This window comes from Zootoca vivipara, chromosome 3 (genome assembly GCF_965207765.1).
Source record: "Zootoca vivipara chromosome 3, rZooViv2.hap1.1, whole genome shotgun sequence".
NCBI lineage: Eukaryota > Metazoa > Chordata > Lepidosauria > Squamata > Lacertidae > Zootoca > Zootoca vivipara.
Genome location: NC_142586.1, coordinates 88754484 through 88765848, shown reverse-complemented (window position 1 = coordinate 88765848; position 11365 = coordinate 88754484). Strand labels below are relative to the sequence as shown.

At 48.0% G+C, this 11365-nt stretch overlaps 2 long non-coding RNA genes across 2 annotated transcripts; one reads left to right on the top strand and one right to left on the bottom strand.

Moving 5' to 3' along the window:
- Positions 1-846: 846 nt before the first annotated feature.
- Positions 847-4277, bottom strand: LOC148686343 (uncharacterized). Its single transcript, XR_015949124.1, has 2 exons — positions 4108-4277; positions 847-3552 (listed from the first exon to the last, which is right to left on the bottom strand). It is a non-coding gene; the product is annotated as an uncharacterized LOC148686343 (long non-coding RNA).
- Positions 4278-9020: 4743 nt separating this feature from the next.
- LOC148686342 (uncharacterized) lies at positions 9021-11192 on the top strand. Its single transcript, XR_015949123.1, has 2 exons — positions 9021-9292; positions 10089-11192. It is a non-coding gene; the product is annotated as an uncharacterized LOC148686342 (long non-coding RNA).
- The last annotated feature ends 173 nt before the right edge of the window (positions 11193-11365 follow it).

Below are 11365 nucleotides of genomic sequence, written 5' to 3'. Positions count from 1 at the left end.
TAAGGCAATTCAATGAGCTCTTAACAGAGATTTTGAAATGTTGCTTTAAAATTGGTACTTTTATATCTTACTTTTCCTCCCTTGCAGTAGAGAGTGTGGCTGGGTTATGTATGTGGCCTATTCTTCTGATATTGCCAACATTTTATAGATACATTTCTACATATGGAGTCTTTCACCACCACCCCGGTCCAGCTTTTGCACCTTTTTTTGACTCTGCCTTTCCCCCTCTCCATTAAGCCCCTGTATATTGCGATACTCCTTGTGTGCTCTGTGACAAACTTTGGTTTGGGGGTGGGTTCAGGATAAGCTTGTGAGCGGGGTGGGTGGGTAAACCTCTCGCTCTTCCTTTGCCCTTCCTGACTTAACACACAGGAGAAGCGTCCCAGCAAAAGAGAAGCCGCCAGCAGCGGCTGCCCTGTGCAGGAACTTTCCCTCCGCTCAGCTCCTTCCTGCAACGAAGGCATTGGGCAAAAGTTGGGTCTATTGTCACCTCAAAGTGCCCCAGACTCCCAGTTCCTCTCACTGTGGCAATGGCGGCAGCAGCGGGGAGAGAGGTGGTGGAGATGACCTGTAGCTATTGTATCCCCTGTTGCTGTTTGTACCAATGAATGCGCTAAGAAGCCATGCCTGGCCCACCACCCAGGGGAGCCCTGGGTCCTATTGGACAGGTGAGAGAAGAACAGTCCAGTCATAGCTGGGTCCAGATAAATAGCCCTGAGAAGGGAACGCACTGGCTGCCGCCTTGCCCTCCTCTGAAACTGGATGAAGCTACTTCAGTCTTATTCCATAGTTTCTTTGTCATGGTCATTGAGAGCTAAGAAATAAAAATGATCAGGCAGTAAACATTATTAAAGCAAGCCCATTTTATTGACAAAAACATTACCAGTGGAATTTGCACTTTATTAAATTTCTATGCCACCCTTTATTCAAGGATCACAAGTGGTTTAGAATACAAGAATGTATAAAATAGTAACAAGCTGGGGGTATATTGATTTTGTTACTATGCTATGCATTTTTGTGTTTTCTATTTTGTAAACTGCCCTGTGAGCCCTGGTCGAAGAGCAGTATATAATTTAATAATAATCTTGGCAGACCATTAAAGCCCCTCCCCAGCTTCTCTGCTTCATTCCTTCGCAGCCAGGAGGCAAGAGGGGAGAGAAATTTGCACATCTTCTCAGTTCCAGAAGAGTTCCTCTAGTGCAGGGGTCTGCAACCTTTAAGACAAAAAGAGCCACTTGGACCCGTTTCCGAAGAAAAAAAATAAACTGGGAGCCGCAAAACAGGGACGTAATTAGAAATCAGAGGGCCCCATAGCAAAATTTGCTATGCCCAATAATCAATGCCTCAAAATGCCATAGAAAATTAATCAGGGCCCCAGTGTACCATAAATCATAATCAGTGCCTGATGTAAATAATAATTAATAATGAGGGCCCAATGTCATCCTCGTCATTATAAAAACAACTTTGAGTTTGGGCTGCCTTGATTACTGGGAATGGGCAAAACTCTGACTCCCTTATTAGGACACCTGTATGGTTTCATGTGTGTTGCTCCCATCAAGTAAACTTATAAAATTTCCTCATATTGAATCCACCCACTGATTAATACATCTACCTCAATTCCCTGACCAGGCCGGCAGGAGGCCACAGGCAGGCCGCAGGCAGGAGCAGCAGCAGCAAACATGCGCTCCGAGCCCGCAAGCCTTTTCTGCTGCTGGGCGGGAAGAAGCGCGCCCATTTTAAAAAATAAATAACTCCGCCCCCGCCCCCCGTGAGCCTATTGGCTGCAGAAATGCAGCGGGGAGGGGCTGATGCAGGGAGGGGCCGACCACGCTCCCCGGGCTGCTAACGTCACCTTGCGTCCTTTTTGCACAGCGCACACGCACAGCGGAGTTGTGGACTCCGGCAGGCGCCGTGCGGGGCGCAGGCGCACAGCGTGCCACCGCAGCTGTGTGCTCCGGCGGCGGTGGGCACCGTGCGAGTGTCTGGCGGGCGTGGCAGGCGCCACCGCATGGCTCGGACGCCTCCTCCCCTTGTATCCGCTCCGGAGCCGCAGCAAAGGTGTAAAAGAGCCACATGTGGCTCCGGAGCCGCAGGTTGCAGACCCCTGCTCTAGTGCTATTCAGTATCTAGTCCTCAAGACAGAGTGCTGGCCCTCTCCATGTCAAGGGACAGAGGAAAGTGAACCCTGACAACAACCCACTTCTCTCCTGCAGCTCGAGGAATCCTACAAGGGGATCTACACACCAGATCCACCGGAGCACACTGCCAGTTGGCCTCACTAGCAGGATTGCTTCCAGGTGCACAAAGGAGGAAGTGTGAGAAGGGTGGGTGGGAGGAGTCACTTCTCCCAAGGTGATCTGGAGCCCTGAAACCCTTCCACCTCCAAAGGCAGGTAAACTGAGCTTTACTAACCCCACTTCCCCTTTGCAGCCCAGAACAACTCAGGACCTTTTGACTCGGAGGCTGTGCGAGTCTAGAAAGTGAAAACCAGGCAGACCCCAAAATTTCTCAGTTAATACATGACTCCTGTCTGCTGTACCAATCCAGACCTATTAGACCTTCTCACTATAACCACAGGTCCACAGACGGTCCTGGAGAGCCTCGTTCAAGTCTTTCAAGGGAGACTCTGGACTGGTGCAGCTGGTGGAGATTCCAGAGTGTGCTGTGCAACAGGTCACCTTGTTCCAGTACTGAAGCGTGAAAGAGCGGAAGGCAAGGCTCGGAAGATCCCTCCTGCAGATCCCTCCAACGTTGATCTCCTGGGCTGACTGCCTCCCTAGCATCCAGGGTGCAACCTGCCTCTTGTTCAAGCCCCAGAGGAGTATTTTCAGATCACAATGATGGCGCCTGAAATAAACTTCATGGACTGCAATGCCACCGCTGCACCTTGTTGGATCCCACAATAAAGGCTTGCATTTTGAAAGTGTTCTCTCCCAAACAGAGCCAAAGCACCGTTTGCCAACCAATCTTCTCTTCTGCAGCTGGAGGCTGTTGGGAGACTCAGTTTCCCATCGGGCTGGAGCAACAGGACCTGCACCTGATATTCAATGACATACTTTTCCTTCCTTCTGCTGCCAATGGCCCGGGTAAGTCACTAGTCCTCAAGAGCGAGGAATACAGCCAACTTAAAGTAACTGAAAATGGTGTGTGTTGGCTCATTCAAGGTTCTCTTCTCATTTGCAGCTGGAGCCTTTTGGGAGCCGCAGTTTCCCGTCAGGCTGCTGGGGCGACATCACACCAGGAAGACAAAGTAAAACATCCAGACCCGGAAGCAGCCTTCAAGAAAATACTTTATCCCACCTATGAGAAGCGGGCGACCCTAGCACAACACCTGAAGCTGCAAGAGGGTCGCATCCAGACGAGTGAAAGAAGGATGTGCAGGCTGCCTCTTGTTCAAGTTTCAGAGGGTTTTTTTGCATTCACGATGACGGAGAGTCAGCTGAGGGCTACGATTCTGCCACTACATCATGTTTGATCCCTCGAGTGAAGGTGTGCAGGTGGAAAGTGCAGCAAGACCCTCTGTTGCTTCCTTTGGGTCACAGAATGGCAATGCTGTAAAGGATGACAAAGAGAACAGGAAAGAGTGACCAAAGGTGTATCGAGGTCACCTCAACATTTAAAGTTTTTGAAAGTTTGTGTACTAAGTCTGAGCTAGTTTAATATATAAAAAAATGGGAAGATCCAGGACAAACAGGCATATTGGGAGCCTCACAGCTATCTCTAGCTTCTATGAAAACAGATGGACAAACCCTTACTTCCCATATCCTTTGGGATCTCTAATCAATACATGGTATTATTTAATTAGACATTTTGCATACTGCTTAGTCATGTCCAAGGCACCTGAACTAAATTGTTGTGGGAATGTTCAGGGATGTGGATGAGGAGATATTGTTTAATATATCCTATCCCCGCTTGCGCTAGCAAGCACCAAACTTTAGCAGAGTAAAAACATTCCCCTTTTGCAAAATACACAGCAGAAAATGCGTTTGCGCAGGCTTGATTTAAGCCACTAAAATAAAGTTTATTTTCCTGGTATTCCCCCTTTTTCCCTCTTAAAAGAAAAGACACGACACAATGCTCTTAAAAGTATAAAAGATGTTTACTTACAAGCATCTCGAGGTACAGCACACTCAAGAGGTAGACTTGCTTAGTTAAAAGGTAATATATACATTACTAGTGTATTTCAGCCCATTTAATAACGGGCGCTAGAACATCCTGGGGTTCGGAGAAGCGCTTGTGCAGCGCTTCTCCGAACCCTGGGACCTGTCCTTGCTGTCGGCGGCAGGGGGACAGGAACGGAGGAGGAGAAAGCGCTGCATTCTCCTCCTCCGTTCCTGTCCCGCAGCCGCCGACAGGAAGAAGACATCCCAGGGTTCGGAGAAGCACTTGCGCAGCGCTTCTCCGAACCCTGGGACCTGTCCTTGCTGTCGGCGGCAGGGGGACAGGAACGGAGGAGGAGAATGCGCTGCGTTCTCCTCCTCCATTCCTCTCCCCCAGCCGCCAACAGGAAGGACGCGCGCACTCTCCCCCCCCCTGCCTCCTCCAACCGCCGCTCCTCACGGCCAGGGAGGGTTGTGAGGAGGCTTTCGCCGGCCTCCACCCTCGCTTCCCTGACGTGCCCTGCAGTGAGGCGGTGTCCGGCGGGAGCGGCGGTTGGAGGAGGCGGAGGGGGGGGAGAGTGCGCGCGCGCAGTCTCTGCTGTCCAATCCCTGTATCCCTGGGGCACATGCGCAGTGACCCAGGGACACACGGGACAGCTTGGACGCAGGGACAACTTGGACATTATTATATAGGATAAGAAGTGAGACTCCATCTCATCTCTCTCTCTAGGCTGGAGGCCTTGAGAGAGAGACTCACTAAGATGTGTGTAGTCCAAGAGGTCTGGTCCAAGAGAGGGAAATGGCTGTTTCCTTCAGAATTTATCTATCACCTTTCCTATCTAATTAGCATGTAAAGGAAGAGGAAACTAGGCTTAGTCATGTGTTCTCCTCAGTCCTCCAAGTGGACTATCTAGGGATTTTGTGACTTGACTGCACTTAACCCTTTGCATCCCACAATTATACCATATGTGAGGTTCCCAATGTGTCTGTTTCGCTGTGGATCTTCCCTTTAACTAGCAATTTTTTGGGGTGATATATATATATATATATATATATATATATATATATATATATATATATATATATATATATGTATGTATATATATATGTATGTATATATATTGTCCAGTAGCACCTTAGAGACCAACTAAGTTTGTTCTTGTCTCATTACATATGCTAATCACCTGCATACTATCCCTTGCTTTCCCCCCCTGTAGGACTAATTGCAGTCATTAACAGTCGTCAACAGGTTTCAATCACCCATCTACTACCCTCCAGAGAAAAACCCCACCCCACCTTCCCACTATATACAGGAGTCTGGTGACTTCTGTTTCAATGTATCTGAAGAAGTGTGCACATACCAATGACAAACCTAGTTGGTCTCTAAGGTGCTACTGGACATTTTATTTTATTTTTTATATATATTTTGACTGCGTCAGACCAACACTGCTATCTACCTGAATTTTTTTGGTGAGTTTGAGCTAGTCTAAGTGATGGGGAGATCAAACCTGTTGATGGGGAGATCAAACCACACGTTTCTATATCGCCTCAAGCTGTTCTGGCACTTTCGTCCATTCCCTCTGCCCCCTTCCGGGACCCCTCTCCACAAACAGATCCTCAATCCGGGGGTCGTCATGCCAATATAGGGCCCCTATCTTGCCACCAACCCACACCACTTTTCTCATGGGAGTAAAACCTGGACCCCCCTCACAGGTCCAGTGCCTCAGTCTCTCCTCCTGTACCCACATTCACTCACTGCCCTCCTTGTCACTCACACCTGTGGGAGTGATGGGGTCAACTAGACCACCATGGACCACCCCACGTAGCCATCCTGTCCCACTTTCCCCAAGACACCCCCACTTCCTTCTCACACACTTACAACCGCCTTCATGAATCAGAATACCCCAACGAATACCCCAGTCTCAGAGGCAGCTCCCCATTTCTCCCCTCCGTCTGCACTCCTCTCACCCCCTTGGCGCCCCCACAGAGCCCATGTGGGAAAGCAAGTCAGAATTTAAAGGGTGACGGGCTGTACGCTAGAGCAGGAAAACTCACTCCACATCCAACAAACCTCTCCACCTGCGGAAGAGGTTAGATCAGGGGTCAGCAAACTTTTTCAGCAGGGGGCCGGTCCACTGTCCCTCAGACCTTGTGGGGGGCCGGACTATATTTTTTTTTGGGGGGGGGAATGAACGAATTCCTATGCCCCACCAATAACCCAGAGATGCATTTTAAATAAAAGGACACATTCTACTCATGTAAAAACACCAGGCAGGCCCCACAAATAACCCAGAGATGCATTTTAAATAAAAGGACACATTCTACTCATGTAAAAACATGCTGATTCCCGGACCGTCTGTGGGCCGGATTTAGAAGGTGATTGGGCCGCATCCAGCCCCTGGGCCTTAGTTTGGGAACCCCTGGATTAGATAAACAGCTAACCGAGATGGACTCCAGTTTCAGATCCAAGCCACATTCTTTAGCACCCCCAGTTTGAAAGGGATGGACATTAAAAGAACTCACAATTTTCAAGAATTAAAAAGCGAAACGGTTCAGCAAACTGAGCTACTGTATAACATTTCCATTGCAGAGCACGGGGAGAAAAAAACCAACACTTACAGCGAATCCTCGAGGTGGACTCAGCAACATAGACGCATCAGCAGCATCCTCTTCACAAACCGAGGACCGGTTGAGTCTGTAACTTTCCTCCCTGGAGAATATAAAGGGATGAACCGGATTAACCCAGATTGGATCCTGGTGTTTCCCGGGAGAGGCTCCCTCCCGCAGCAGACAGGAAGGATATGCCTCAGTTTTCCAGGGGATGCCGATAAAGAGGCAGGTGACCCCTCCGAGAGCTCCCCGTACCAGCACTGGGGCGGGGGGCGCTTTAAGTGGATGTTGTGCATACAAAATTAAAAAATTCCTTCAGTAGCACCTTAAAGACCAACTAAGTTTTTATTTTGGTATGAGCTTTCGTGTGCATGCACACTTCTTCAGATATCTTCATACTTCTTCAGGTATGTGAAGAAGTGTGCATGCACACGAAAGCTCATACCAAAATAAAAACTTAGTTGGTCTTTAAGGTGCTACTGAAGGAATTTTTTTATTTTGCTTCAACTCAGACCAACACGGCTACCTACCTGTAACTAGTTGTGCATACAATCAATGAAAGAGGGCCTTGCCTCCTCCCTGCACCCAGGTGTGTCTTTTTGGCAGCCCAAAGAGGTTCATTGCAGGCAAGTCCGTAGGGGCTTCCTTCCTCCCACGTAAGCGCGCCTAGCATCCTAGTCTCCAAAGGTGAGCTTCTCAAGCTACCTAAACAGAGAAGCAAAGCCTGTTGAACCATATGATCAAATAGAAGAGGTTTTTACAGGGTGGTTGCAATATCATCAAGTAAATGATGTCTTTAAGGGAGATGAGAAAATTGGTTTTGAAAATAAAAAAATATAATTTCCAAATCGAGTTGTTGGAAGGCAGATGTAAATTGTTATCAAAAATGTATAATTTGTTATTGGAATAGTATACAATGGATGAGCAGACGAAAGAGGTTATGATAAAATGGGCAATAGACTTTGGGTATAATATTGAATATGATGCGTGGTTAAAACTGGGGAATGAAAATATAAAATTTACAGCCTGTGTGGCTTTAAAAGAAAACGTAATGAAAATGATTTACAGATGGTATTTGACACCGGTAAAGTTGGCTAAAATGTACAGGATGAATAGTAGATTGTGCTGGGAATGTAAAGAGAAGGATGGAGATTTTTACCGTATGTGGTGGACATGTTACAAAATAAGATGTTTTTGGGAACTGATATATAATGAACTTAAAATGACTAAAAAACCAGAAGCATTTTTGCTGGGACTGATGAGGGGAGAAATTGCGAAAGTAGATCAAAGACTATTTCTGTACGCCACAGTTGCGGTAAGAACTTTATTAGCCCAAAAGTGGAAATTGCAGGAAATACCAACGATTGCGGAGTGGCAGACGAAAATGATGGACCATGCAGACCTGGCAAAACTGACTTGCAGAGTCAGGAACGAGGACGATTCAAAATTCCAGAGAGACTGGAGTACATTTACTGATTATATTAATAATTATTGTAAAAGTTTGAAGACACTAGCAGGACTGAAATAACTCCTGCCGCCACGAGGACTTTACAGTTTAAGTTAGTTATAAATGCGAGATATAGAGTTGCAATAGAAAGCTTGCTGAAGGGGGGGGGGGGGAAGTCTTGAGCTCGGCAGAGCGTGGAAAGATTGGATTGGTGATGTAATGTGAAATTATTCTCTGTTGAGACTATGAATAAAAATTATATTAAAAAGATAATTCTATTTTATCTTTTTTTTGTAAACCACTTTGAGTTTTTTTGTTTCTTTTAAACAATCAAACCATGGGTGTAGCCAGGAGTTTTGTTGGAGGTGGGGCAGGAGGACTTTGTTAGGGTGGAAAGAACCGACGTGATTGGTCAGTTAGTTATTGTTTTACTGCCCCGCTGCTCCCCCTTTAGCTACGCCCGTGAATCAAACTATGTATATTTGATGACATTAGTAAATAAAAAGCAGACTCTCTCTTCGGGGCCAGTTCTTAAGCTGCTGCTTCTCAGATTCATTCCTAAAACCTTGCTTTCCCAATCCTGGAGGAGTGTGGAAGGGGTTAGGTGGGGGCCGAGGTTGTCTGAAGTGGAGGCCTGGGGAGGAAGCGAGAGGAGAGCCCCAAAATCGCTTGGCTGTCTATATATCTGCCTCAAAGCGGTGCACGATAAAACAAAAAGAAGTTCAGTTAAAACCAAAACACCAAAATCTAATCCAAAGACAGAAGAGCATCAAAGAGTTAACAGATCAGGCCAGGCGGTTGCCTCCTGGCTTAAGCCCCGCCCCCAATCCACAGGGGAACCAGTGACGGAGACGGAGCCACGCACGCCCACTTCGGGCGGTCCATAAAAGGGCCCCGCAGTGCCTCCCCGCCATTCATTCATCACCACCGGCGGAAAGAGGCGGGAAATGGATTTGCGCATCTTCCCAGGTTCAAAGAGACCCTCCTTTTCGCGGCCAAGGGAGAGGAGTTGCGCAGAGAAGGCGGCCCTCTGGCGGGATATGCCGACGGACGTCGATCTCCCAGGTCAAGGGGTCCCGAAGCCCGACCACCACCGGAGAACAGTGCTGGCTTGCCCGGCCGACCCCCGATCCAGGTGCGTGAGGAAGACTCGGGACGAGGCGAGGGTGGCCGGCAGTGGAGGAGGATGACCTGGTCCTGCTAGGAACATAGGAGCCAACTCCTGGGGGCTGAGCTCCCTTCGGCTACATGGGCGTGGCCATGGGGGGGTAGGGGGCAGCTGCCTCCCCAGCAAGTACATCGATTAGAATACTTACCTATCTGTAGTTCTTCTCCCTCAACATAAAGCCTGCCCCCCAACAGAAATCCTGACCACGCCCATGCCCCCTAACATATTTTTTTGGGGGGGGCAGAACCGAATTAGCTGCAATGCAATTGGTCAGTTGTTTTATTTACTTGATTTAGGGGGCAGATGCCCCCCCTGGCAACACCCATGGGCTAAGGACCTTCCCCAAAGTTGATGGGCGTTGCCATACAAATGATGTGTATGCTGCATCATATGATTGATTATGCAGGGCAGGGCTCACCTGCCCCCCCCATTAATATTTTATTCAAGTTGGCACCCCTGGCTGGGAAATCCTTCTTGCACCCTCAAGTATTGTGAACCATGGTATACAAATTTAATAAAGGGGCAAGGTGGGAGGTAGCGTCTCTCTTGGGAGCTTCTTAGGGGCAGGCAGATGGTAGGGGTCCCTGCTTCCAGGCCTGCCTGTTACACTACCTTAAGCCTAGGTGGGTGTCCTGGGAGTGGGGTGTCAGTACCCTTACCTCAGTGGGCAAGTGAATCAGGGGGTGAGGAGGGGGGGGTGTCAGTTCCCCTGGCCTGGTTTCATGGCTCACAAAAGGCCCTCTTTTCCCCATTCTCCCAACAGGTGTGGTTCCAGAACTGCAGAGCAAATCGAGCAGAGGGGAAAGCCTTGGAAGATCCCTCCAGGAGATCCCTCCACTGTGGACCCCTAGGCCGATTGCCTCCCTATGATGCAGGGTGCAAGCTGTCTCTTGTTCAAGATCTAGAGGGGTGTTAATGGAGAGCTGGACTGATGTCATGGGCTATGATCCTGTCCACAGTAAAGGTGTGCATTTTGAAATTGCCGCAAGACTCTGGACAAAAAAAAAAATCTGCTGGACAAAGAAGAGGAGCAAGGCATGGAGGCCCAATGCCCAGAATTGCCCCCCCCCCCCGCCCAATTTCCACCTGCTCCAGAGATTCCAAGCTGCAGCATGTAGCCACCACACAAGATGAAGCCTGTCACCACTTCATAGGGTTCCAAGCTTTCAGAAGAGACTGAACTGTTTTTGCTGGGTGATAGGATGGCTTAACTTGCCTCCACTGCTGTGAGGGGGTACATTGCTTGCTTAATAATTTGCTACTGGGCCTGGTTCAAGTGTTACTTCATAGATCCCTAACCAATTGGGGATAAACTTACTTTAAGGAGTATCTGATTCCTTATGTTCTGCTTATGCCCCTCTGTGTGGAGAGAACCAGAGCTTATAGGGTTAATAGCTCTGAGGAAGTGCGTCCTGACACTGGGGGCAGTCCCATCCGGACTTGCGCTTTGTTCTGTGTGACTCTATCACTTATGTTTTTTGAGATGAAGGGGTGAAGATTTCTTCATGACCCGGACTGATTTATGTTCTTGGCTGTACAATAAAGCTTCTTTAGATTAGAGAAGCTGCTTTGGAGTTCTATCTACTCTCCTGGGGCAAATTTAGTGGACCTAGATGCTTCAGAGGTTTAGCAAGGGTTGGGACTTCAGCGTGGCAGTTCATCCCCCTCCTCAAGGGAGCTTTGGCATGATTTGTCCTTGCTTGCTTTTCAAAAATATTGTAAAAACTATATTCAGACAGGTCTTTCAAACTTGATGTGTTGGATATTTTTCTTGTAACACTGTGATTTTAGGCTTGTAATATTTTATAGCAAAGTGTGGTTTATAAATATTTAAGATAAATAATAAAATAATTCTGTCTAGCTGGTACACTTTGAATTCTTACTTCTTCGCTCCCCCCCCCATGACATTTAGTCCTTTAGTGTTGTGTAACTGAAAAACAAAGGGGTTGTTTCAGGCTGTCACCGTTAAAAGGGGATGCAGAGGCTGGCAGGATGATGGGAGTTGCAGTCCAAAACAAGGGCACCAGGTTAGTGAAAGCT